The 27,091-nt window shown below is 37.2% G+C and overlaps 2 long non-coding RNA genes across 3 annotated transcripts in view; one reads left to right on the forward strand and one right to left on the reverse strand.

Moving 5' to 3' along the window:
* Positions 1 to 27,091, forward strand: part of LOC309482860 — a 35,277-nt gene that overhangs the window by 4,911 nt on the left and 3,275 nt on the right. For both annotated transcript variants that reach the window (XR_014200402.1, XR_014200403.1), the window contains exon 2: positions 1,024 to 1,181. This is a non-coding gene — a long non-coding RNA (uncharacterized lncRNA). The remainder of the gene's footprint in view (positions 1 to 1,023; positions 1,182 to 27,091) is intronic.
* The window catches only part of LOC309482864, a 123,959-nt gene continuing 106,641 nt past the window's right edge, over positions 9,774 to 27,091 (reverse strand). The window contains exon 3 of the long non-coding RNA XR_014200407.1: positions 9,774 to 10,809. This is a non-coding gene — a long non-coding RNA (uncharacterized lncRNA). The remainder of the gene's footprint in view (positions 10,810 to 27,091) is intronic.

The following is a 27,091-nucleotide window of genomic DNA, read 5'->3' on the forward strand; positions in this document are numbered from 1 at the left end:
CATTCAATTACAAGGTACACATAAGTTTAAAGCTACACTGTGTAATTTTTTAAGTTGATTCTTAGCAAAAAACACTTTGTTCTTTCAAAATGATATGTACTCATTAATGTGTAATTACTTCTACCAACTAATCAAGTATTCTCGTAAGCGTAGAATCTGCCATTTAGAATACATATGAGCGAGTCGCTCGAATGGCGGCAGCCATGTTGCGCCTCCATCTTGAAAATACATTAGCCAAAGAGGGACATACCTGGAAATTCAAGCTTCGCCTTTCGCGTTTTTACACTCAGTGACACCGTGACGAACGCGGGGGGGGAGATTACTCGCGACTGCCGGCAGATTTGAAATAATACGGCCACCGTAGGAGTTAAAACGCCCTCGGAATGGGAGGGACTAGAAAGTAATATTCAGTTGGTAGTCATAAACAATTTCACCACTAGATGGGAGAAAATCCTACACAGTGTAGCTTTAAAAAGCAATGCAAAAACACCATAAAAGCGGTCCATGACTTCGTTGTTCACTGAAAATCACATTCTCACAAGTATGTTTCACAAGAAAATTCTATTTCAGTCTTTCTGCTTCAAAATTCAATGTTTAATTCACTGTTACTTACTGTTTTTTGTTGTTGTATTACAGTAGCAGATGTCAACCGCCACTTGGGCTAAAGATTATCAGTTAATAATGACTTTTGACTTTTGAAATTTCAGTATGTTTCTCACCTGAAGTTTTCACATGCTTCAGAAGACTTGGCATATTGTTCACAAGTTAAAACGTCTACTTTTATGATACTTTCAGGTGCGTTTGCATTGTTTTTTTGAAGCTTAAAGGCTTCAGTCTCTATTCATTGTAAAAATAAAGGCCAGCAGTCTTTTGTGTTCCACAGAAGAAAGTAAACCAGACAGGTTTGGCACGACATGAGGTGAACTATTCCTTGAGGAGAAGTTCAGCTCAAACAAGGTTTCAAGTAGTTAAGAAATGTTTTCTTCCATAACGCTCGACACTTCTTTCTGTGAAATTTTACAGTGCAGCCTTGAAACTCCAGCTGTTCCCGAAAACCACCAAATTAGTAAGCTGTCACTGGTTTATTCGCAAACTGCTCACAGCTACTTGAAAATTGAAGTTCTCCTTTCCTCGGCAAGCCTCTTCAGAGCACTTCATCCTGAGGGCATACTAATTTAAAGGTAAGTAGAGGATGTCATCAATTGTGAACAAATAAGACAATGGTGAGGAGGGGCTGGGGTTGAGGGGTGGATGACAGCACTGGAGATGGGTAGGAAAAGAAAAAAAAATACAAAGATAACGATCACGACTCCTGGATAAAAGAAGCTATTATTTCACAGCAGTTCATCTCGTGTTGACATTCCAGTTAATTACCTGGTGCGGTGGGAGAGAGGTGCGCTGAGCCCGAGCATGACAAACACAGAAAGGCTAAAGTTGAGGTTGCAGGTGGGCTTATTCAGAACAACCAGCACGTAACAAGATCCACAGCTTGCACTTTATCTGAGGCACCACGTCAACATCCATTAAGAGCACTCACACTCCCTCGCCGTTTAATGAACGGTGAGACGCCACACGAATGAGTACCAGGGGGGGATGTGGGGGGCAAATACTGCTGTTGAAATGCGGTATTTAACAAAATTGGAGTGAATTGTGAAGAGCTGTTTCCTTGCGTATTTTTTTTTTAAGACACTAAGGGAGTTGTGCTCCCCATGGCTGTTGAAGTGAATAATGCGATGATTACAAAGCCCTTTTCGATTACAAAGCAGCACATAAATGCAGTCTTAAAGTGATGTGAATTTCACACTCAATTATACACACAACTATCACTGCTGTCTGTTGATTTTTAAACACGTTTTACTTTAAAGTCAACATGAATAGCACTTCCACACTGTTTTGCGTGTATAATGTGACATTAAATGTTAATTAAAAATAGACTTAATTTTGTCAGGATTTGATTGGGTAGTTAAAAGTGGGCATAACATAAAATCAAGCCTGAATAAACGTGGTTTTCTAAAAAGCAAAATAGCTAATTGGCTATGGGTTAACAATATCCAATAGCTCAAGCTGCTGAAGTGAGGTCAGCAGAAAGGGAAAGTAGTTTCTGAGGAAATTATTTCTGGAATAACATACACCAGAGATTCATTCATCATTCCATTTTTAGACCATGATTAAGAAAGAAAATAGGGCTAAATGTGATTTCATTTAGACTTTAACTAGACTAAACTCTCTCAATCAGGTCTAAACGGTTACTAGGCTGACTAAACTATGACTGATCTTTTTAAACTGGGGAAAAGACCTCATGTCCTCAGAGTCCCTTACAGTCCTCTAGGCAAGTACACATGATTCAACGAGAACATCCAAAAAGCTATGCTCCCATCAACTGGCCCCTAATGAGCCTGAAACAACCCTGATGAACCTGACTGAGACACGGCGGTGTTGGGTGGCTGACTGCTGCAAGCCTAGCCGAGCACAGAGAATTGAGGTGCTCTTTGGTCTTCTTTTTATGGGATTTAACTGAAATGTTGTACCAATGTTTTTTTTAGTGTATATAAAATGGTTGAATATGTACTCTACTGTTCAAAAGTACCCCCCCCACCCCCCAATTAATGAAAATACATTACAATCTCCTCAAAAATATTAAGCAGCCTAAGCCTATAATATTAAATGTTTCTTGAGCACAAAATCCGCATATTAGAAGATTTCTGAAGAAGATTTCTGAAGGATCTTGTGACACTGAAGACTGGAGTAATTATTATTTTTATTTCTTTATAAATAGTAATAATATTTTACAATATAACCGTTTTTACTGTATTTCGGGTCAGATAAATGCAGCTTTGGTGAGCATTAGAGACTTCTTTAATAAATATGTAAATAAAATGACCAAACCCAAAGTCATGATGAGTGCTACCTCATAGAGTGTTTAAAGAACTTAAATATAAAAAGCCATTTTGACAGCAAGAATAATTTTTGTCCTCATCACTGCCTCAGAATAAGAGTTTTTTGTTTTTTGTCCCAGACATTTAGACATTCTCAATAATAATGTTTATCCTCAGATCAAATCAAATTTGCATATGTTACTTCCCCAATTATAATTAAATAATAGTTCGTTTTGGCATTTCCAGATAAAGTAATATAAATATCGGTCTGGTGGTAGATATTCTATGCATGACCTTAAAATATGCACATATAGATCGCTATTTTCCACCTCTCCATATCAAAGATCTTCCTTTGCCTTTTAAGTGTATTCCCCCTCTATATTCTACAAATGTCAGTCATTCTGTCTTATCACATAATCTCAACAGCCTCACATTTATTTATGAGGAAAGGAGGTTCTGCCAGAATGACATAGCAAGTCAATGTCAAGAAATGAAATACAGTATATAGTTCCACGCATTTGCTCAGAATATCAAGTGTTTCTAGAATAACATAGCCCACTTTTCCTGAAACATTATACTATGTTGTGGAATAGCTAAGATCCTATATTTATACGACTTATATTTAGAAGGCCCTTAATCTTATTTCCTGTTTCCTAGTCTTTTTTTTTTTTTAAAAGCAATATTTTCAATATACCTTAACAGATGTTCTTGAATGAAAAAGCCTTTCTAAGAGCTAAATTGGCCCCAGTTGGTCATGACTGCTTACTCTGTATTATTTGTGAAGTGCATTCAATTCTCAGCAAAAGAAACTCCTTTTCATTTTCCAAAACACAACACATGCAATAGGCAATAGAATACTGTGCATTCATACAACCTGCCTCCACTCTAAACCTTTGATTTCCTTCCATTTTGGAAACAGCGTTCAATATGTCTTTATTCTTTTCAGATCATATACTGTAAGAAACATGTCTTTTTTTCCCACTGTGAACTCAGTGTTATCTTAAGGTGTGAAGATAGTAATATTCCCTCACAACTATTGACACAAAGCCCACACATCAATGATGAATGGCCGCTATTATAAGGCAAAGCTCCTGCTACCTCTCAGTACAGGCAGAGAGGCAGGGATTAACCTAGCCCATTACATTTGGGGGGGGGGGGAGGTGGGCACATTGACTCTGATTAGGCACACTGAAGACTCCTGAAGCTCTTGGATGCTGGTGTTTGGAACGGGGCGTTCACACCTGGCATTGACATCCGTCCTGAACGATGGACAGAGGTCTAAAATGTTTTGTCCTGCCATTTTGTGTTTTATCAACATGTTTTAACACAATGATGTATGCACTCTTGAAATCCCCTTGATGAAATCTGATCTCAAGTGGTCACAGTAGAGGCAGTTGAGTCACATGGTAATACCAGGTGTGAACGGTCTGTCTCATCTGCAAGACGACTTGTGAACGGCTCAAGGTCCCAATATACTTCAAGCGAAATCAAAGAATGAACTGGTGTTCGTTTCGGGAGTTTGAAACAGCTTGCCAAAGCGAACTTTCCAGAGTTTGCTTCGGCTGGTAAACATCTTCAAACTACCATTGGTCAATGACGATTACGTAATAAGTAGGTGTGCGCGGAGGCTCCGCCTTCTTTGACTAAGGAATCTTCTCCAGTTATTTTCTCATGTTTAGTCCGTCATGGTCAGACGTCCGCAAGTAAAACATGAACACTGCTTTATAGTAAAAACTGAAGTTGTAATTGTAATTGAAAGAAGCACTGACACTGTTCATGTTTAATACTGTAAAGCTACTAAATAATATATTGCATAAAGTGCTGTATTAATAAATGTGATGTAACTTTACTAGAGTGCCGAATTGGTGAAAACATATAACAACGTGGATGATCAGATGCTTTATAACTGCTGTTTTCTATATTAGATAAACAAAGTTTACTATATATTAAAATATATATAAAAAGATATAAAATGTATAACACAAATATCTAAAATATATAAAAATGCTTTTTTATGTTACATTTACAAATTTCACAAAATACTCAAATATATTTAAAAAATATATAAAATTATTTAAATGTAATTAATTCCATTTTATAAAAAAAATATATACAATATAAAAATATACAAAATTATCTAAAGTATAAAAATTGTCATGCGGAAAAAATGTCAATGATGTTACAAATTTCACGAAATAATATATTTTTGTATTATTTTATATTAAATTATTGAAATTTAATTGTTTACATTTTATAAAAATATATATAATATTATTCATGTAAAAAGAAAAAAGAACTGTATATTCAGAAATGTCAGTGCTGGAAATTTAGGGCCAGATTTACTAAACAGGGCAAATTAGCGTGAGAGCGGAATTCAATAAAAGCACGGATGGGAGTGGAAAGATCGGCGCGTGATCTACTGACGATGCACAAATTAAAGGACACAGACGCAGCCGGATCATTTCCATAATGATCGCAAATACCAGTAAATGGACTAGCACAAACCTTAGTAAATCACCTTGCATGATTCATTTAAATACTCTCCTCCCATACATTTCGCTTCTGAATGGAAAACTCCTACAAAGAGCTCAGCCAAAAAAAAAACAACCCTGCCCACGCCTTTTCAGCGCTACTTTTTCACTGTCTTTAGTAAATCCTGACAGTAGCTTTTTAACACCAAAAGAGGGTTTGCGCAGGAGCAAGCTGTTAATAAATCTGGCCCTTAAAATGCAACTAAAAGTATTATATGACATCAGCTCAAATTCACCCAGCAGTGTGTCATTGTGGTTGTTGTGGTGATGGCCCTGCACCACAATACGTTAAGCTATCATTTCATCCCACATATCTGATCTTACGCTGGTAAAATCAGCTGCGTGTCAAGTGATCTTGCTATGAGAAAGAAAAAAAAAGCTGACATGATGACAGATTAAGTGTCTAATAGCGGAGGAGAAGAGATAGATGGGGATCTTGCATGTTCGTGTGAAGCACACCAGTAATTTCCCCAGGTCATCTACACTTACATGTGAACATTTTTCATGCACACAGAAAGACAGAAGGGAGGGAAGCGCTTTATAATTTCTGAAGAGTGTAAAATGTGTGAGGTAGTTAGAGAAATAGAATGGTACAATATTCAGTGACTCATATTATTCACTAATCTAATAGTGCCAATTAATTCACGGCAGCAACTTGGGCACAGTTTCTTAATTTATTATACTGGAGATGTAAAGTGGGGCAGAAGGAGAGATGTAGAAGAAGCTTGTAGTTGAAGAAAAAATAGCTTGACTGAACATATTCCTGGAGATCTGTGCACTACTTCTCCGCTATGGCATGACCAAACATTTTCTCTTTTCTCTTCCAGTTCCAGTACAATTCCCAAAGCCTGTCCATTAGTAAAACTATCAATAGGTTGTTCCTGTAATGCGGCAACTTTTGAACTCTGTAACTTTAAAAATGAATGTTTGTGTTGGTCTTGTCAATTGCAGTTAACCTTTATTAAGTATAGCTTGATTATTTACATATACAGGATGGAAATAAAAAAACTTTAGTTATGTTTGAGCTCTTTATTTTCAGCCTGTTGACAGTTATTTTACGTCAGTTTGTCAACATGAATTTTAAGATTTTTAATTAGGCTATGTTAGGGCTGGGGGAATTAATGTGTTAATCTTTGCGATTAATTTGAAATGTTTAACGCATAAAAAAATAAAATAATGCAATTGACGCAGCACCTTTTTTGGCCTGGTTATAATGACTTCCTGTTGCGGCTGCTATTAAAAAGGCCGAAAATATGCCGTCCCGCCCCTCCGTGTTCGGCGATCAGGTTTCATTCTCGGGCAGTTTGTTTAGTAACTTCACGAGCGGGTCTTTTCTGCTCCGTGTGTGCGCCGCGCTCTCCGTTCCGTGTGTGTGTGTGTGTGTCGGCGCGCTGCGCTCTCTGCTCAATGTTCCGCTCCGTGTTTGCGCTGCGTGTTCTGCTCTGTCGTTAACGGCCCAAACGCTCCAATCATGTACCGATCACGCACTGGAAAAGCAAAGTCCGCTCAAATAACATCAAATTTCTCAGTAGAAGACTTCTGTTTGCTGAGCTGGTATAGTCATGCGTTTCCCAAAAGCATCGTTAGCCAACTATGTTCGCAAGTTCCGTCGTTATCAGCATAGTTCAACGAGTCGGTGTTTCCCGAAACCATCGTTCTAACTAACATTCGCAAACAGCATCGCAAAGTTGTGTAGTTGGAAGGACAGCTCTCGACCTGTGGTTAGAAGATGTTTCTAGTTTGCATGACATGTGGACTTAATAAATCCTTATCTTTAGCAAAATAAGCAAGCTGACATTCAGTACAACCCGTGTTATTTATTTAGAATACATACAAATGTCATTTACGTCTTTTAGTTTGTCAAGAGATTTAAAGCACCGTTTTTGAAGAGTGCGCATGTGCGAACGTGCTCTACTCTGTAAGAACGAGCCTATGACTGAATATGGAAATAAAGCAAAATAACTGAGAAAAATGAGAAATAGTCCTCAGATGTCACGTCTGTAATTTATAGCAAAACATCTAGCGTTAATTCGATCTCAAACAGATTCATTAAAATAAGTTATTACTCCACCATGTGCGCGACATCATAAACCAACGTGGTTGAACGACCACTTTGCGACAATACAGTTTCGGGAAACAGTCGTGACTAGCTAGTTGATTTCTTCAACAATGCATCATACTATGGTAGTTAAGCAGCGAGTTACGTCGTTATTTCGGGAAACGCACACCTGGGCAACAATGGTAAAATTACCTGATCTGATCACATGCTCTGGTAATAATAGCTTTGTATGACTATACTTTATTTTAATAATTAGTCAAAAAATAAATCTGATAAGTCTGAGTATGTTGCATAGAACTTAATGAAGAATAATATATTGATATATTGATGTTTCATATTTTAATATAGGGCTATTTTCTGTCCAATTTGTGTGGACATTTTTCTTTTTTCCCCCTTTTTTTGTGTGTTGTTTAATTGAATTAGTGATTCTACATCTAAATATTGATGATTACAAGTTTGGGGGAAATACGATTAATTGCGATTAATCACCGCAAATTGTGCGATTAATTAGTTTAAAAAAAAATTATCGATTCCCAGCCCTAGTTTTTACATTTTTAGATTACAGTTTATATCGAACAGGATGGAATGTTTCAAAGTAAAAAAAAAAACCATAGTACACGACAATGGCAACATCATAACATAATGGCAACAGCATAAAATTCACCTCCATGTCCCCATAAATGTGCATTTTAAGATATACAGTATAATAGGGGTAATGAAAATGTACTGCATAACAGGATGGACCCTAATATATTTTACCTATGAGCAGTTTAGTGATGAATGGGTTCAGGCTTTATACACTGTGCCCTCGGAGACAGAGGGCAGACACTGTGACATTCTCATCTACGTCATACTCCTGGCAACCTGTTATTATTTATGGAGATTATTAATAGCATGCCTTTGAAGATGAAAAGGCAGAAGAGCCCTTGCCGATCACGTCTCGGGTGTTTGGAAGTTCAGATTGAAAGCGAAAAAAGAGTTGTGCTTTTCTCATGGCAGCCACTCAGTTTTGATAGCTGAAATTTGCAAGCGTGGTCGTGAGAGTCTGGTTTATGGCTACATCCTGTATTCAGATTTACACATCAGAGAATCCAAAATGGAGTGGAAAGAAAGAGGAGCGAAAGCACAACCGAGAGGGGGTCTTTTCAAGGTGAACTCCTTCAATGGCTGTTGAGAGCAGCGGTTTGACAATGTTCAAAAGCTTTTTTTTTGTGTAGGCCTATGCTAAAACAGTTAACCGTCTGCTGGGCTCACTGCCTGAAAACTGTCCCAATAAAAATCATTCCTTCATGCCAGGTCATGCTGGGCTCGAACATCCTTCTTGCCCCAGCGAGTTGCAGAAAGGTACGATGAAATGACCAGCGAGGTTTTTACAATGGAATATCAACTGTTACGTGAAAGGAGTTTCTCAGGCGCATATCTGAGATTCTCAGCTTATTTTTGGAATTGGAATTTGTTGACTAAAATCTAAAATGTAAACTTAAATCAATCATTTTAAGTGCTATCAATCTTATTAAAGTGAATAATGTACTGCATGAGATTTTGAGATTTGCTAAAGTTTACATTTAACAGTGTTATTCAGTTATTAGTGTTTTTAAAGATGAACTTTAATTGAGCAGAATGGGAAAGTTTGGAAAAGAGCATGCTTAAAACAGCGTCCAACATAGTGTTTATATGTCCAATATTAAATAAAAAATCTCTAATAATAGCAATGACCAATATGATATCATGCAAATAAGTCAATGAGTTTTGGAATTTGGAAAAACATAAGACACCTGAAATTACCATATAGCAAAATAATAATAACAAGAATAATATTTTTACATTTTTATATACATTTCTATTTGAAACAAACACGCACACATGCACGCACGCACGCACGCACACACACACACACACACACACAATTCCATATTGCAACTTGTTTATTGTTTGTTGCATATTTGTTTGTTTTTAGTTGTCTATGGACCTATTGTAAAGTTATTGATTTTTTACTATATTATTATAATATATTATTATATTATTTTATTTATATTATTGTACACACACACACACACACACACACACACACACACACACACACACACACACACACACACACACACACACACACACACACACACACACACACACACACACCGATATGTATTTGTGGAGATATAGGTGTTTAAAATAGATTTTGGCCAATGTATATATAATATATTTATATTGCAAATATTTATAAAAATGGCAACAAAAAAAATATAGATGAGGAAAAATACCTAAAATAACTCAAACACATTGAAAAAGCAGTGTATTTTGAAATAAACATATAAATATATTGCCACATGGGTTTTATAAATGCATGTCATCCATGTGAGAGATCACGCATAATAATACTGATTAGTATAATCTCAGAAAGATATGTCAGTGTAATACTACAGTGTAATATGTTGTAACTTGTACATGTATCCAGTGCAACACACACCTTTCTTCCATGTATCTGAACACTTCCAGCTGCTGATATGTATTTAATATCCCCTGTTCCTTTGGCAGAATACATTCCAGTTGTGCCTCCTTCCTTCCATGGCTGCAGGCCTGTCTCCTATTTAATTTTTTCCGTTCTCCACTAGAAGGATGTGGGCGATGATTTATAGAGCATGTCCAATTGGTTTCTGTGTACCAGCACAGGGCAGGGTGTCACAAGTGTGTTGGTACAGTTGGTCAAAATCCCATAAGGAACGAGGTGGGGCTGACCGATATGGGCATAAGCCAACTTTGCCAAAAAAACATATTTTTTTGTTGTTGAGGAAATCAAGTTCCCCATCAGTGTTTTATGCAGGGACCCTGTACTGTAGGATTTTCAGCCTAATTACCGTGGAGGCTGGGCAGCCCAGCGTCAGATACCAGGAAAAGAGGCAGTGAAACATAAGACGTTTCAGGCTACAAGACCTGCTCTCTCTGCTACGGGCTTGTTATAAAACCCCCTTTCTCTCTTTGATACCCTTTTCAAAAAAAAAAAGAAAAAAAAAAGAGACTGCTTGCCTTTGGCAAATGAAAGTGTACTGGCACAAAAAGAATCTGTGTGTCCTTTTTCTGAGATAATAAAGACATAAGAAACACTCTTTTCACTTGAGAGAGCCCTGCATTAAGCAGTCTTTGGGATGGAGAGCAGGGATTTCTGTCAGTGAAGTGAATGGGGGTTAGCACAGCTGCTGAGGGCTTGGATCTGGTACCATGCTGGCTGCCTGTTTGAAGAGGGCTGCAGCTTAACAGGGCCTTCTAATACCTCCATTGTTCGTCATGCAGGGGTGCAGACCTCGAGTGCCAGGCTGAGGTGAAGAGGTCCACAGCTGCACCCAGTCTGAGAAGAGAGAATGGTGAGGTTTCGATTTTGTTGGGAATTGATTAATAAACGAGTATAATAAATATCAATGCAAGTTTTAGTACTTACATAGCGGTACAACAACTATGGCATAATATGAAAATTCTTCAATCATTTATGGGGACTGAAGCACTCAGCCTACTCAAAAAGGACACAAATTTTTTTATTTTTTTTTACACCTTAGGGTAGACCTAAGCAGTAAATTATAAAAATAAATTCTTCTTTTGTGTGTAAAAGACATTCATAGTTTGGAATGACATGAGTAAATGATTACAGAATTTTAATTCCCAAATACAAATGGACAATTTTTTTAATTACTACATAATTCCCTTACTTTAAAAACTGCTGGGTTGTTTCAACCCATGTTTGGGTCAAATACAGACAAATCCAAACGTTGGTTTACATTTTTTTAATTTGAATTTTAAAGTTTGTTCATATTTGACGATATTTGAAGTGCATACTTAAAGTTCTGTCATTTAAAAGTTTTCAAAATGCAGAAAATAGTAACAATAAAAAATTAGCCGGAGTGGTTGTTTATATATGGATAGATGTTGTGTGGTGTATCGAACCATTAAAGGTGCTGTCTGTAAGAATGACAGCTAGTGGTCGAAATAAGTACTGCAGTCCAAATTCAAAATATCGGAGATTGTTGTTTCTGTTTTCAATATTGATAAAAATAAGGATCATTTCATCATCAACGCTATTTCAGGACCAATTCATACGAATTTGTACGAGTGAGTAAAAGGTGGCTAATTACAAAGTGAGTGAGGTCGCACGAATTCGTACGATTTGTCTTAACCCCAGTGATGGGTAGGTTTAGGGGCAGTGGGCGAGATCACACAGACCAAAACAAAAACCGACTGACAACACGAAACGTGTAAAGTAATAACCAATTCATACGAATTTGTACAAGTGAGTTAAAGGTGGGTAATTCGTACGAATTCGAACGACCTCACTTGTACGAACTTGTACGATATGTCTTAACCCCAGTGATGGGTAGGTTTAGGGGCGGGGTCAGGGGTAGGTCATTCGTACGAATTGGGCAGCTCAAAGGGCTTAAAATATGTATGAATTGCCAGCCTGATCTCACGGCAATTCGTACGAATTCTACGAGGTGGCTAATTCGTACGAGTTCATACGACCTCACTCGGACGAATTAGTACGATTTTTGCTAAATCGTACATATTTTACGAATTGCCCAACTCATATGAATTCAAACGAATGACCTACCCCTGACCCCGCCCCTAAACCTACCCATCACGTGGGTTTAGACAAATCGTACAAATTCGTACGAGTGAGGTCGTACGAATTCGTACGAATTAGCCAGCTTTTTATCACTTGTACGAATTCGTACGAATTGGTCGTGAGATAGCGTTGGAATATCCGAATGATTTCTGAAAGATCATGTGACACTGAAGATTGGAGTAATGGCTGCTGAAAATTCTGCATTCTCACCAAAGGAATAAATTGCGTTATAAAGTATATTCAAATAGAAAACAGTTATTTGAAATTCACAATAAAACATACTTTATTTTTTATCAAATAAATGCAGCCTTGGTGAACATGAAAGAATTTCAAAATCAGATAAAATCAGTAAAATCAGTAAATGGACCGATGGAAGTCTCACATGATAACGGTTCTTGGTTCATTTCAGTGGTGGACGAAGTACACATACCATGTACTTGAGTTAAAGTAAAGATACTCAAGGTAAAATATTACTCAAGTAAAAGTAGAAGTGCTGCCTTTAAACATTCACTTGAGTAAAAGTACAAAAGTATTTGCCTTCAAATGTACTTAAGTATCCAAGTACTATGATTTTTTTATTGCTATAATGTCCTATTATAATTTTTGTCACAAGACTCTTGCTTAACTCAGTCTACGTGAAGACTCTGTCACTCTTGGCACATCAATCTATTAATAAAATGACATTAATTAGTCTATAATATATATATATATATATATATATATATATATATATATATTAATATATATAATATATATATATTTGAATTGAATAAATGTTTTGTGTGTTTAATTTTGGACGGAAGGGGTCAGTATTTACCGATAATTGCTGCAATAATAGCTGCTGCTCTCTGCCCCGCTTAAAATTATTGGCAACACAAATTGTTTGGAACTATTGAGAGCTACACGAATCACGTGACCGCGCGGCGGCGAGATCACAGTAGGCTTGTTCGACTTGAAACGGCACACTGCACAGACCAATCGGTGAATGACATTAAAATATCGCAAGAGTACCGCAAGTAGACGGCTCTGTATGCTTTTCAATCGCTCTCGCGATTTCGCTCTATACTTTGATGTCATAAACTGATCGGTCTGTGCAGCGCCGGTTCAAGTCGAACAAGCCGTGTGTGTCGCAACCTTATACTGTCTATGGGCGCAACTCTCATATTTAACGGCTCTGGTTCGCGCAGCCCCGTTCACACTGCCAGCGACACGCAGCGACAAAGCGACATGATCCCATTCATTTCAATGGAGCGCTGGCGACTTCCAGCGACACGAGCGACAGTGACAGTTGGCGACAGAATGTGGGGAAATTTCAACTTTATGCAAATGAGAAGCGATTTTCGCGAGCGACAACCAATAGGAAAGAAGACTTTCAGAGGAGCTCAGCTCACGTTACCGTCTCGAGTGCAGGCAAGACAGAAGAGTTCGAGGGCGATTTCACTGTTTTATATGATTTGACTGTAACCACATACATGGATATAATAAAATGATGCATGGAAAAGAAACTGTCGACAGTCTCAGTGAGTTTAATTCACACATTTAGTTCGAGTGTTGTAATTATGATGCAAGTTTAGCACTGCTGCAGATCATTTTACAGTTTCCCCTGCATTATGTTGACTATTAGGGACAAGAAAATTTATTATTTGTCAAATTCGAATGACGTTTTAGAAAATGTATGACAGTATGAGTTAATCTGTTGATTGATCGATCGTTAATGATTTAATCCACTGAACACTGCTGTGGTAATATAAAAACACTCTCCCAACAGCATACTGTTTCTTTTGAGCCTAAATCCTAGTCAAATTAAAATGATATAGTTGTATATATCACTTGTGATGGTATTTTGTATAGATATGGCCAGACGTGCAGTCTACCAGTCACATTAGAGCGACAGCACTAGGAACGCCCACAAGCGACTTCACAGTACAGAGACTAGCGACATACAGCGACAAAATCGCTGGCAGTGTGAACGGGTAGTAGATACCACCAAGGCAAGTTCAAAACAAAGCGCGCACGTTGATAGGTGGCTCTTTTGACCAGTTAAGGCTTTATCCACTCATAAATAAAAAGGAACGACTGATTTTGAAAATGTAGTAGAGTAAAAAGTAAGATATTTGACTTTGAAATGTAGTGGAGTTAAAGTAAAAGTCTTCCCAAATTTAAATACTTCAGTAAAGTACAGATACGCAAAAAAGCTACTTAAGTACAGTAACGAATTACATTTACTTCGTTACTGTTCACCACTGGTTCATTTTGAATCAGACGTAACCCAAAAAATTACTGGCGGTTTAGTGAGGGTCACCACAAACTTTTGAACTTTAGTGTAAGCCTATATAATACATTTCTGTCTTTTTCTAGTCGATCCTGTAAACAGACGTGTTAAAAAATACTATGCCCCGAAAAGACTGAGGCGAAGCGTACTGAACTATAAAACAACGGCAGGTTTAGAGGAAACAGTGTCTTTCTTTTTTCAGAGAAAAGGGTCAAATTAAAACTAAAACCTGGCAGAACAGAATAAGCCCTTTAGTGGACAAATAAACAGACCACTGCTTAAAAATATCATAAGGCAACCTGAATTCAAAGTAGTAATTCCCCAGCAAAGGGGTGTGTTTCATTGATTGTTCATTGCTGGGGTTAATGTACCAGTAAACTTCATGCAATTATTTGCATGCAAACATTAAAATCATTTTATAACATAAAAGTTCAGACCAGACAGCTGCATTGAGCTTTTTTCCCCTGTAATCTGAACTTATCCAACAACTGTGATGCTAGACGGTGGAGAAAGCAGCCATGAGAATAATAGGTCTATTGATCTCTGTTGTGTGTGAATGTCCCTCCTATTGACTTCACCCTTGCAATAGCACGAAATCTGGATCACAATAGGATCCCAATGCAAATTCTAAGCACTGTTAAATGTCCAGGCCAGAAGGGAGTGCTCAGTTCACTGAATCCAGCATCACTGACCCATACAGCAGGGTCTGGGCAGAATGCAAATACTGTTAGATTCTATTTTGGGCAAGACTTGGGTGGATCAGAGTTGGAGATTGAATCTGGCCTCGGGTCATGTGGCTGCATGGTTCTACAGTAACCCAAACAAACATGGTGGAGAGGCTTCCTGGAGTGAATGAAAAGGAAAGAGCATGGGTGTAGTCGATTAATCAGAGAATCAGAGTTGCTGCATATAAAACTGCGTCACAAACAAGGGGAGAACACTTTAGTGCATTAATTACACATTATACACTACCTACCAAGCATTTTCAAACACACACACACACACACACACACACACACACACACACACACACACACACACACACACACACACACACACACACACACACACACACACACACACACACACACACACACACACACACACACACACACACACACACACACACACACACAATTAATTCCATAGTGCAACTTGCTTATTGCTTGTTGAATATTTGTTTGTTTTTAGTTGTCTATGGACCTAATACATGTTGAAAAGTTATAGATTTTTTACTATATTATTATAATATATATATATATATATATATATATATATATATATATATATATATATATATATATATATATATATATATATATATATATTTATTTTTTTTTTTTTCTCTGTGGCTCTTTTGTCAAACAAGTTTTCCCAACCCCTGATTTAAGAAGTGTGTGTTTGAACTGACACATTAGAATCATTTGTTCGGGAGTGGATCTACATTGGTTGCGCTCTATAGGTGTATAACAAGCTCGAGTCATTTATTTGGGAGTCATACCACAGCCATTGTGACGCATGTTCTTGATTCACTAAAAAGAAACAGCTCATTATAGTAATTAATCCAATAATCAGCCACTGGTAATGCTGTCTGTTTCACATTGTAGATTCAATAGAGATCTTACAGTGAAAGCAGGAAACTTTGTATGTTAGAAATACAAAAAGACTGACTGTGATGCTTGATTTACCAAATTTATCTTAAGTCAGGTTTCTACCACCGCATTTAACCGGAGCAAAGGCCTCTAAGCAGCATTTTAGAGCCTATGTCACCCAGGTGAGGGCTGCACTGGATTCCATTTTTAGTTCTCACCTCAAGCACCCTTCCCTCAGCATTCTGCTTTGACTGGAGCATTGTTAAACAACATTAAATCAGGTAGACAAGCGAGACAATTTCATTATGTGTCTAGATGGAGGTGGCAGACAAAAGTGAAGGCGGAGATGAGATCTACTCGATGTAATGCAAATGCAGAATGGGGACCAGCTCAGCAGGGGTACTAGAGGGAGTGTATCTGTAGTATGTGTTTGGAAATACGGTGCAGAAAATGAATTTTCTGGTATTCAGAGGGGGGGGTGGGGGGGGGGGGGGGGGGGGGGGGGTTTCTCCATGTGGGTGCTGATGGATTTACCAGTGAAATGTAAAATTAGATGCAACAAAAATAGATATTTGAATATATTTATTTATATAGAATGGGCGAAATTATATAGTATATATGTACATACATACACATACATATATACATATATATATATATATACACACACACACACACACACACACATATATATACACACTATTCTATATAAAAGTAGGTGCAACAAGAAGGACATTTTTATTTTATTTAGGCCTAGGCATGTATAAATGTTGTAAAATATATAATGTTATATAAAAGCAAAAGCTCCTCAGGATCATTCCTTATAGTGATTTTCCCACATGTTTCCCACATGTTTTAAGCTTAAAGATCATATTACAGCTAAACATCCTATCAGGTGTGAATGTTGTTATGTATCTGTCAGTTCAGCGAGAGCATTACAGACAACATCCTATAAAACAAGCTTTAAAACCCCAGCCATCAGAGGCTTAACCACTGTCTGGACTTTCAATTAAATTCCACCTAATAAATATCATCAGCTCTGCAGAGGGATTATGAACCAGTTCTAGTTTCGGCCCAGAGTTATAGGAGGAGCAACCTAGATTTTACAGCGTTGCTTAAATCGCTCTTTGATTTTATGAAGCAGCTTTGACACGGTCCCATCTGGAGAAGGGCATGCGGAGAAGAACTGGCTGCTTCCTCTCTCAACCCCCTTATATACCTTATATTGGGAAGCCAACAGGAAGTCTACACAAATGCACATTAAACATAAACACCCTCACCATATCATTCATGCACAATTTCTTCGTTTTCCTTCTATCCTACATGTTTCTTTCCTTAAGTCTCCCGGCTGCCCCCTGAGGTCACTATAATTGGACCCTCATTTCCTGAGCATGAATCGTCTGACTTCATATGATGGTCTCGGTTCTCCTTGTGGCCTCGTAATGTTCAAATAGGAACCAAATGCAAATAGCTAAAGAGCCATGACCATCAGATAAAAGTTCATGGCGACAGACAGAGACCTGGACAAGAAAGTTTAGGAGCCACTGCACGGTTGTTCAAGTGTGTTCTGAGATAACATCAACAAATCTGGACGTTTTACCCATTTGACCTAGAACACTGAGAGCTGGCACTTATCCTATTATATTTTGCATACTGATAACCTAAAAATAGCTTTGAATCTCTTGCATAAACATTTGTTCCTATTGCTGGTATGTCTTCTGACACTCACACCAAAGGTAGTCTACAGTTACTATATATAAAATAAGAATTAATTTGACGAGCCTCTGCATAATGCTAATATGTTAGTGTAAATGTTGTGGCCGGTGCCTTGAACTCTCCATTCAAATTCCAGATTTTGTTGATAACAAACCAGTTCATTTTATTTTGACTGCTTGCATTTGAACAGGCTCTAGTCTGGCAACAATAGATCTTTCCCTCCAGCCACTGTGTTTGCTTTTCCAAAATTAGCATATGACGAAAAGACTTTAACGAGCTTGCAAGACTGCCGCAGTTATCTCAGGAAATGAAATAATCACTTGATTCTGAAATCAGATAACTTTGGAGTTGAGCAAATAGGCCAGTTTAAAGGTCAGTTTGTTGTTTTGTTCAGACACTTTTAAGATCAATTGTTGTGCTTCGTTCAAACTGTCTTCCTGTTTTGGTATGACTACATTTTGTTAAAGGGTTAGTTCACCCAAAAATAAAATCGCTATCATCATTTACTCACAATCATGTTGCTCTAAACCGGTAGTATACTCAAAAGATGTTATTTTGAAGAACGTTGGGGTCCAAATAACATTAGACCCAACTCAAATGTATGGATAAAAAAAATGGACATTTTTCAAAATATCTTTTTGGGTTTCACAGAAGAAAGAAAGTCATGCAAGTTTAGAACGGCATGCGAATGAGAAAATGATGATAAATTTGTCCTTTTTTGGGTGAATAGTTTTCTTGCCAGCTGACCAAAATAATGGACCTGAATGATCACACAGTCCATGCATTGCTTCAGTTGTATTTTCTTATAGATCTGTCAACCTGTAATGCTGAAACTGGATGTAAGGAACATGAACTGACACAATTTTAGACTGTATTTGATAGTCACCACAATGATCATTTGCATAATGTTCATGCATCATTTCCCACACATCCAGTATAAAACAAACATTTTCTATCTACGTTTGTCGAGCCTGAAATATTTACTTGGAATTTTTCATTTGAAATTAATACTTTTATTCAGCTAAGACACATTAAATTGTTTCAGGATAATCAGCATATTAGAATGATTTCTGAAGGATCATGTGACACTGAAGACTGGAGTAATGATGCTGAAAATTCAGCTTTGACATCAAATTACACATGACGTTATTAGAAAATGTAATAACATTTCACAAAATGACTGTTTTTACTTTATTTATTTTTTATCAAACAAATTCAGCCTTGGAGAGCATAAGAGATTTCTGTCAAAAACATTAAAGCTACACTGTGTAATTTTTAAAGTTGATCCTTAGCAAAAAACACTTTGTTCTTGCAAAATGATATGTGCTCATTAATGTGTAATTACTTCTACCAACTAATCAAGTATTCTCGTAAGCGCTGAATCTGCCATTTAGAATACATATGAGCGAGTCGCTCGAATGGCGGCAGCCATGTTGCGCCGCCATCTTGAAAATACATTAGCCAAAGAGGGACATACCTGGAAATTCAAGCTTCGCCTTTCGTGGTTTTACACTCAGTGGCACCGTGACGAATGCGAGGGATTACTCGAGACTGCCGGCAGATTTAAGAGTTAAAACGCCCTCGGAATGGGAGGGGCTAGAAAGTAATATTCAGTTGGTTGTCATAAACAATTTCACTGGAGAATGATGGGAGAAAATCCTACACAGTGTAGCTTTAAAAAAATCTCACCAACCCCAAACTTTTGAATGGTAGACCTAGTGTATATTTCATTACTCGTACTTTATAGCGAAGCTGGCAGTGTCGTGATAGTTGTCCTGAACAGGTGGTCTATCTCACTTGCCTTCACCCTCATCCTGAAAGCCCTCATGTCTGTCCAGCTCAGGATCCGTCAGCACTTCCTCTGAGCTGATATCATGCCTGTCATCACCTGGATCTCCACCGAGACTCTTCCTGTAACAGACCTGCATATCGCCACACAAACACACAGAATGACTACCCAAAACAGAGAGGGCACTTCAAAAACTGTCATTTCACATCCCGTAAAACAGCACAGGCTGCTTTAAAAACTCAGCATGTTTGAACATCAACAGGCAACTGTAAAGTAAGCATAAAAATACCCTTTAAAAGTCATAAGAGAGACATTACAGTCTGAGGGGCGGCGTGTCTTTGATGCCGGTGATTATTAGTGTGCCGTAAAGCCCTGAAGAAGGGGTTAGGTTAGGTTCATGTCTGGGATGCAGGTGATTTAGTTTCTCCCAGTAGGAAGCCTCTGGCTCTCTGACATGTTTTGTGTGACCTTCCATGGGCCAGAGTATCATTAATTACTTGCTGAACTTTTACAGGACGGATCAAAGGTGGAATGGAATTGAACTGACATGCGTTTTGGGTTTATTATAAGTGTGTTTGAACTAAAGAGGTTGGATTAGCTATAAAAAAAAATCTCACCACATGTGTTGATGCCAAATTTAATTGTTTTTCAGTTTTAAGTGTCCATCCAACTGTTTTTGGGGAGGTTTTAGCTGTGAAGATGTAACAGTCCTGTTGAGTGAGGGAAAGCGAGAGAGGCTTTGCAAAAATCCACACCTCAGGCCAGCCATCTGTTACAGAAGCTGGGGAAAAAAGAAAAGGGGTTTGTTCTGACCAGTCACCCCATCTCTGTTTTCACACTCTGTCTATCAGAATGTATCTACTATTAACAGCTGGCTGTTACCTCAGGCTAGGTTTCTGCTTCGTTAAACATCTGGATCTTGCTTCAGGGGTTTAAGATTTAAGGTTTTGTTTTGTGGGCCTCATATTAGGTACTTGAACCTTCTGGGTGTGTAATCTCATTTATTGTATTTAATAATAGGACTTTTCAGAAATGTTGCAGGTAAGTGTAACTGAACAAATCATATTAAAAAGGTTTAATATGTGTTATGTTCCTTTAAACCCACTAAAATGATCATCAACGCAGCATTATTTTAATAAAATAATAAATCTTTACATAAAATCCTTAAAAAAAAAAAAAAATAAAAAAAAAAATATATATATATATATATATATATATATATTACAGAAAGACTACAGAAAGAATATATTATCAGTTCCACTAAAATATTTTTTTTTAAATATTTTTTTTCTGTATATTCTCTCTATAAAAATAAAATATTCAAATAAAATTCTGTAGATTATCCCTGTAGTACTTGTCTTTTATTTTCAATAAAGTTATTTTAATTAACAAAGTACTACAGAAAGTTCTATAAACTATCTACTAACAGTGCCACTCAGTTAAAACTAAATAAATAAAATATAATCATTATTTTCTGCAGATTCTTTCTGTAGAAAAACTGTCCAGTCTGGCACTTGTTAATTACCAGTCACTTGCATGTTGAGGCAAAAGTAGGCCAGAAGTTACATAACAATATGTCATGAGTTACTCCCATGAGCACTTCATATATTATTTAGAGTCAGAGAGGAATATCACCCATTAAATATAAGCCAGGGATTTGCATTTTCAATGTGTAAAAAAGAATTTGGAATTTAAATACTTGCAAATGATCAGTTCATCCCATCCACCATCACAGCAGTCATATATTTGCGTTGTTTTACAGAAGCGAAACCAATGGTGTACCCAAAACCTCATAAATAAACTGGCCCCGGAACACTGTGAATGTGGATAATCAGTATTGTGCTTAAAAATGCTGACGACTGTCTTATAGTTGCCCATATTGAAGCACAATGTAGTAGAAAGAGCGGAGAACAGAAGGGTTGGGTGGGGGATTGAACCTTGGCTATCCTAGAAGCCTTCCGGGGTGCATTCATTTGCAAAACACTCAGGGAATGGCTCATCCATTTCGCCCTGGCCTCTTCCAGACCCCCCACTGGAGAGATGGTATCTCGTCACCTTAATAATGGCTGTGCATACAAAAAGTGGCTTGGGCTCCGCTGGTGCTTCAATTCAGTTCTGGAGGAGGGGGCATAGATAAACACCTAGAGAATGACTTGAATGATAGCACCAAAGGCCAAAGCTTTGCCTTGGGATTCACTTATCTGAATGGTAATAAGAAATGCAAACAGAACTGAGAGCGCAAATAAAAAAGGCACTGTCTTCATTGCTCATGTGGAAAAAGAAATAGGAGCAGGTGGATAGAAGAGTCTTAAACCTTTGGAAGTCTAGTCAAGTCAAGTCACATTTAGCGCTTATACTATCCAGATGGTTTCAAAGCAGCTTCACACTAATAAACAGGAAAATAACAGAATAATTGATGAAATTGCCATCAAATAGGAAAAAATCTAATTCTGCTGTAAAGCAGCTCTTAAAAGACAATAGTGTCATTATTCAGTTCAGTTCAATAATGATGTAAAGTGCATCAATTAGGAATCAAGTTAAATTCAGCTGGTATAAGCAGCTCTACACAAAACAAGTGTTGTTTGTTATTCAGCTTGAGTCAGTTCAACAATGATTCAGTCCAGTTCAGTAACAGTGTCAATTCTGCAAAATGAATCAGATACGAAACAAATTCGATTCAGCTATAAAGCAGCTCTACAGAAGACATCATCCAACTCAATTCACTTCAAGTGTTGTTCTCATCCGATATGTGTCAGTGCAGTCAAATCAATAATATTGCTGAATATTAAGTGTCTTTAAATACCCATCTAAGCATGTGACAGAAATGGGATGGGGGGGGGACCTTGGGAAAAACCAGGCTCAGTCAATGGCCAAATGAACAAACAGGCTGCGATTTATGATTCTAGGCTGAATCAGAAAGTCATCAATCGAACATTTTAAATCCAGCTCCTTCTGCTTTACCACGACTACGACTCTCACAGAAATGTGTATCAAAGCTCGTCTCCAGAAAGTTCTGGAACACGAGCTGCGTCCACATGTGGCCACTCTGATTCTGACTGGTTTGATTGGCCTCCTGCCTTCTTGAAAGCTCGCTGGATCAATTTGTAAGCAGGCAGGAAACACCCCTGAGGAAATCAAGTTCGGACTAATGAAATCCACGGCTATCAAAGGCCTCTCCCGCTGGTCAGATACATGCATACACAATTGGGGAAAAGAGCAGCTGCAGGTGACAGATAAACCATATATGCATTCAGCATTTTCAAACCTGACTTGTCAGTCCTTCATAGACACACATATTCGCTTAATTACTGTGAGGTGGTGAATAAATATTTAATATCAATTCAGTGAGCATGCTTAGTCATATCTCGTGAAACAGGGGAGGGAACTCAACGCGTTTTGCCAAGCGAACAATCAATGTTGGCCCCGTGAGCTCAGTGTCCTGCAGAGGGGTCCTGGTGAGCACTATCCCAGCATGCACTCAGGCACACACCACACTGACTGAACATATCCCTTAGCCATCCTACCAAAGCCTTTTAAATCTGTACAGAACAGAAGATGCGTGGTGTATGAAGAGCTCACAGTTTTTGAACATATATAGCCAATACGATTATTATAATTTCATTAAATGATATAAAGGAGTCAGTACACTTTTTTTGTTGTTGAAAGAAATTAATAATTTTATTCTGGAAGGATGCATTAAATTGATCAAAAGTGACAGTAAAAACATTTATAATGTTACAAGTCAAGTCAAGTCACCTTTATTTATATAGTGCATTGTATAGATTGTTTCAAAGCAGATTTACAAGGATAAACAGGAAAATAATGATTTAATAATGCAACCAGAGTTCACTTCTGCTGTAGTCATTGTTCAGCTGTGGTCAGTTCAGTGTAGATTTAGTTCTGTTCAATAACTGTGTAAAAATCATCAAAAATGTCTTCAATATTTCTATTTCCAGCAGAAAAGATTTATATTTCAAAAAATGCTTCTTTTATTTTACTTTATAAAAAAATAAATAAAAAAATCCTGAAAAAAATTCTAATATATTAAGTAGTACAACTGTTTTCAACATTGATAATAATAAGAACTGTTTCTTGAGCACCAAAGAGAGTAAATAGAAAACCCTTTTTTAAAGTGTAATCATTTTTTTATTGTAATAATATCTCATAATATTACTGTTTTACCTGTATTTTGATCATATAAATGCAACCTTGGTGAGCATGAGAGACTTCCGACCCGAGTGTATATGTCTGTCTTGCAAATATAATGCAATTGTAATTTCTAGCTGTAAACAACCACACACATACTCATAACAGTAGTTGCCAATTATTTTATGATTCACAGTTACTCCAGGTGGCTAAGCACTAACATGAACTCACAACCTGATCCTGACTGTGAATGAAATATTTTTGAGGCACTTTAGGCTGTTTAATTTTATATAGCACATGAATATTTATGTTATAAATATTTATACTTATTACTTACTGAAAATATAGAACAATTTCTGATGACAAACTAACGGTATGCTTTAAGTAAAGGTGTGTATATCAGCATATGACCTTGGAGTGTGAAAATAACCATCCAGAATAGTGAATAAGTGGCAAGTAGACAAATAATACCAAGAACACATCCTTTTTTTCTTTACAAATGCATAAAATGAGTTTTGGATGAACAACATCACTGGCTGATCATCTTGTACATCATCTGAAGAAAAATGAGCATTAGGGAAACACAGCCAATACCTGAACACATCAGAGCTCACGCTACGATAAGAGCATCACTCCTTCACATGAGTTCTGCGCTCAGCTTTTTGATTTGATTCGGAAACGGTTCCTTATTGAAGATATGATCAAATGCGGATTTATTTAGTTTTCTCTCCTAAGCCGTAGAGACAAATCCCACTGTACATCATGCAAATGGAACGCTCCAAATGCTTGCACAATTCTTTCTTAGCTTATCTGCTGTGAAACAGGCCAGGCCAGTCTTATCCACTACTCTATATGTTCAATATTTATGGAGAGAAACGGCCACGACCAATGTTTTTTTCTTTCCTGTAAAAAGAAACAATGTGACAGACCGTGAGGCTCTCATCAAAGTCTGTTTTATCAAGAGAGACCACTGACCAATTGAGTGAGCTGACCCCTATTGCCCTGGATTTATAACCTTATGAATACAAATTCAGGATGCAGTCACGGTCTCTCAGCACACCACCTGAATTCCTCATGCCAGATTCCCTTTAAATAATCGAAACATGTTCACTATGGCTTAAGACCACCAGGTTCAGGTCTTTTTAGTTTCAAAACCTCAACCAAGAACAAGTGGTATAGTGAGAAATCTTCATGCATCTGGGATCAGGTGTTTCCATATCCATGTATATGAACCATTTGCAAAGCGCCCCGCCTCCCTCACAGACCACAGACCTGCTTAAAAGAAACCTAATATGTTGAAAGAAATACTGAACAATATCCCCCTTCTTGAACACAATCACAGTTCTGGGAGCCAGACCAGCTCCTCTCAATGACAACTACTGAAGTCCTGCCCAGGGCAGATGCAGCATGTGTGTGAGTGTGGAAAACACTGAAGAGAGAGAATGTGTGAGATAGAGGCTTAGTTTCTACAATCGTGTAAAACACTGCCATATAAACGCCACAAATCACATGCCAATGTCTCATGCTGGGGAAATACTGGGAATTAGACCATTATACAACTGAAGAATCCACTCAGATTAATAGTTTTTTTACGTTATGCTTTTGACAAATAAAACGTATACCCTACATTTTGTGATGACCTGTGTGAATGAAACCATTTCTAAACAGTCATTGCGAATGATTCACTGCCCTTAATTCCCTGTCATTATTTCCATTTCAGCAAACACAGCGTGAGCCATGATGCCCGATTCACAAACAATTGACTCTAAGCGATTCTTTTTAGAGAACCAGGAGAACAAGGGTATAAAAAAAATCCATATTCACAACAGAATTTTGTTGCATAAATGAATGGCTCAAATTCCAAAAACAATAAAATATTTTCTTAAAAAAAAAAAAAAAAAAAATCATTGGATATTGTTTAGTAGACTTGCTGCAGTAGTCGGTGTTAAGGCTCCGATATACTCATGGCGAAGTTCTTTTCATTCTTTGTTAAGGGGTAAAACGAAGTTCGATATGTGTGACCAGTTACTGTTAGCAAACATCCGAAGCCGCCCACACTGCTGAGATCGGCATTTAGATGAATATGCAAATATGTGCTGCACGCTTTCCTCTCAATAACAAAATAAACTCTCAATAACAAAATAAACACACAACAAAATTGAGAAAACAGCAAGCATTTTTTTATATAAAGCATAATAAAAGCATCTGATCATAGCAACGTGAATATGTTTGCACAAGCTCTGCAATTCGGCACTCTAGTAAAGTCATGATATGTTTATTTATAAATCATTTAATACCATATATTGCTTAAAATCAAGCAGCTTTACGTATTAATCATGAAAAACAGTATCAGTGTCTCGTTTCATCAGAAGTACAACTTCATTTTCTACTAAAAAAACAACAACCACGGATCAATGTACGCAGAGTCGCAGAGTCAGATTTCACGTGAAGAGAGTAAGAAAAGATGACTGACAAGACGATGGCCGAGGATTTTGTGCGCAACAGATCCTGAGCGCCATTATCTTATAAAATGTGCGGTCAGTACCGTCACTCCCTATACAAACAGTACACGTGATTGCAAATTCGAAAGTGAAAGTGAGCGCCACATTCAAAAGAGATTTCAGTACCCTGCATTATTGATAGCGGCTCCCTGATGCCTGCAAATTATATAGGCCAACAATATCTGACCCCACACAGTGTTATAGGCTAATACCATTGTTGTAACAAGTTTATATACCGGTGTGAAAATTTCTTCACAGTGACATCCCTATTGTTTAGTATATTAGGTCCAATTCCAAAATTGTATCTATAAGGGAACGTTTGTTTGGATGACAATCAACAGAGTTTATGTCTTTATAGAGTTTATGATATTGTTATATATAGGAGTGACATGATCCAATTGGAAAATAATATTAAAACTAAATAGGCTACAACAAGATTAACCTAACTGGGTTTTATAGGGATCTATAAACAAGTTTATAATATAAACATTTTATTATAATTATATTATCAAATTATATCATCATTTGAATCAGAGTTTCCCAAACTGGGGGATCGTAAGGGATTTGCAGGTTGTTTGTGAGTTGATGAAAATCGAATAATTAAGTCATAAAAATGGCAAATTAAAACAAACTATCTAAAAATAAAACAACCAAAATTAAAATTAAAATCTTAAAAAGTAGATATATTTTATTGTTTATAAGTCATATCAACCAACATCAGAGAACCTTGATGAGAACATGTTGTTAAATTATTAAAACATTAACCTAAAATCTCAGGGCACTTCAAGTAAACATTTTAGGTCAAAGGGGTTCGGCTGCAAAATATTTTGGGAATCCCTAATTTAAATCATCATAGTAATGTACAAAATACTAAAATATTTACTAAATGTACTAACATATTCCTATATGACAGCACAGAGCAGTGACTGTGGTTAGAAGCTGAAGTAAGAAGCTATGCACATAATTAAATGAAGCACACTTATAAACAACCATCTTAATC

The sequence above is a fragment of the Leuciscus leuciscus genome, assembly GCF_965113295.1.
Source record: "Leuciscus leuciscus genome assembly, chromosome: 19".
Lineage (NCBI taxonomy): Eukaryota > Metazoa > Chordata > Actinopteri > Cypriniformes > Leuciscidae > Leuciscus > Leuciscus leuciscus.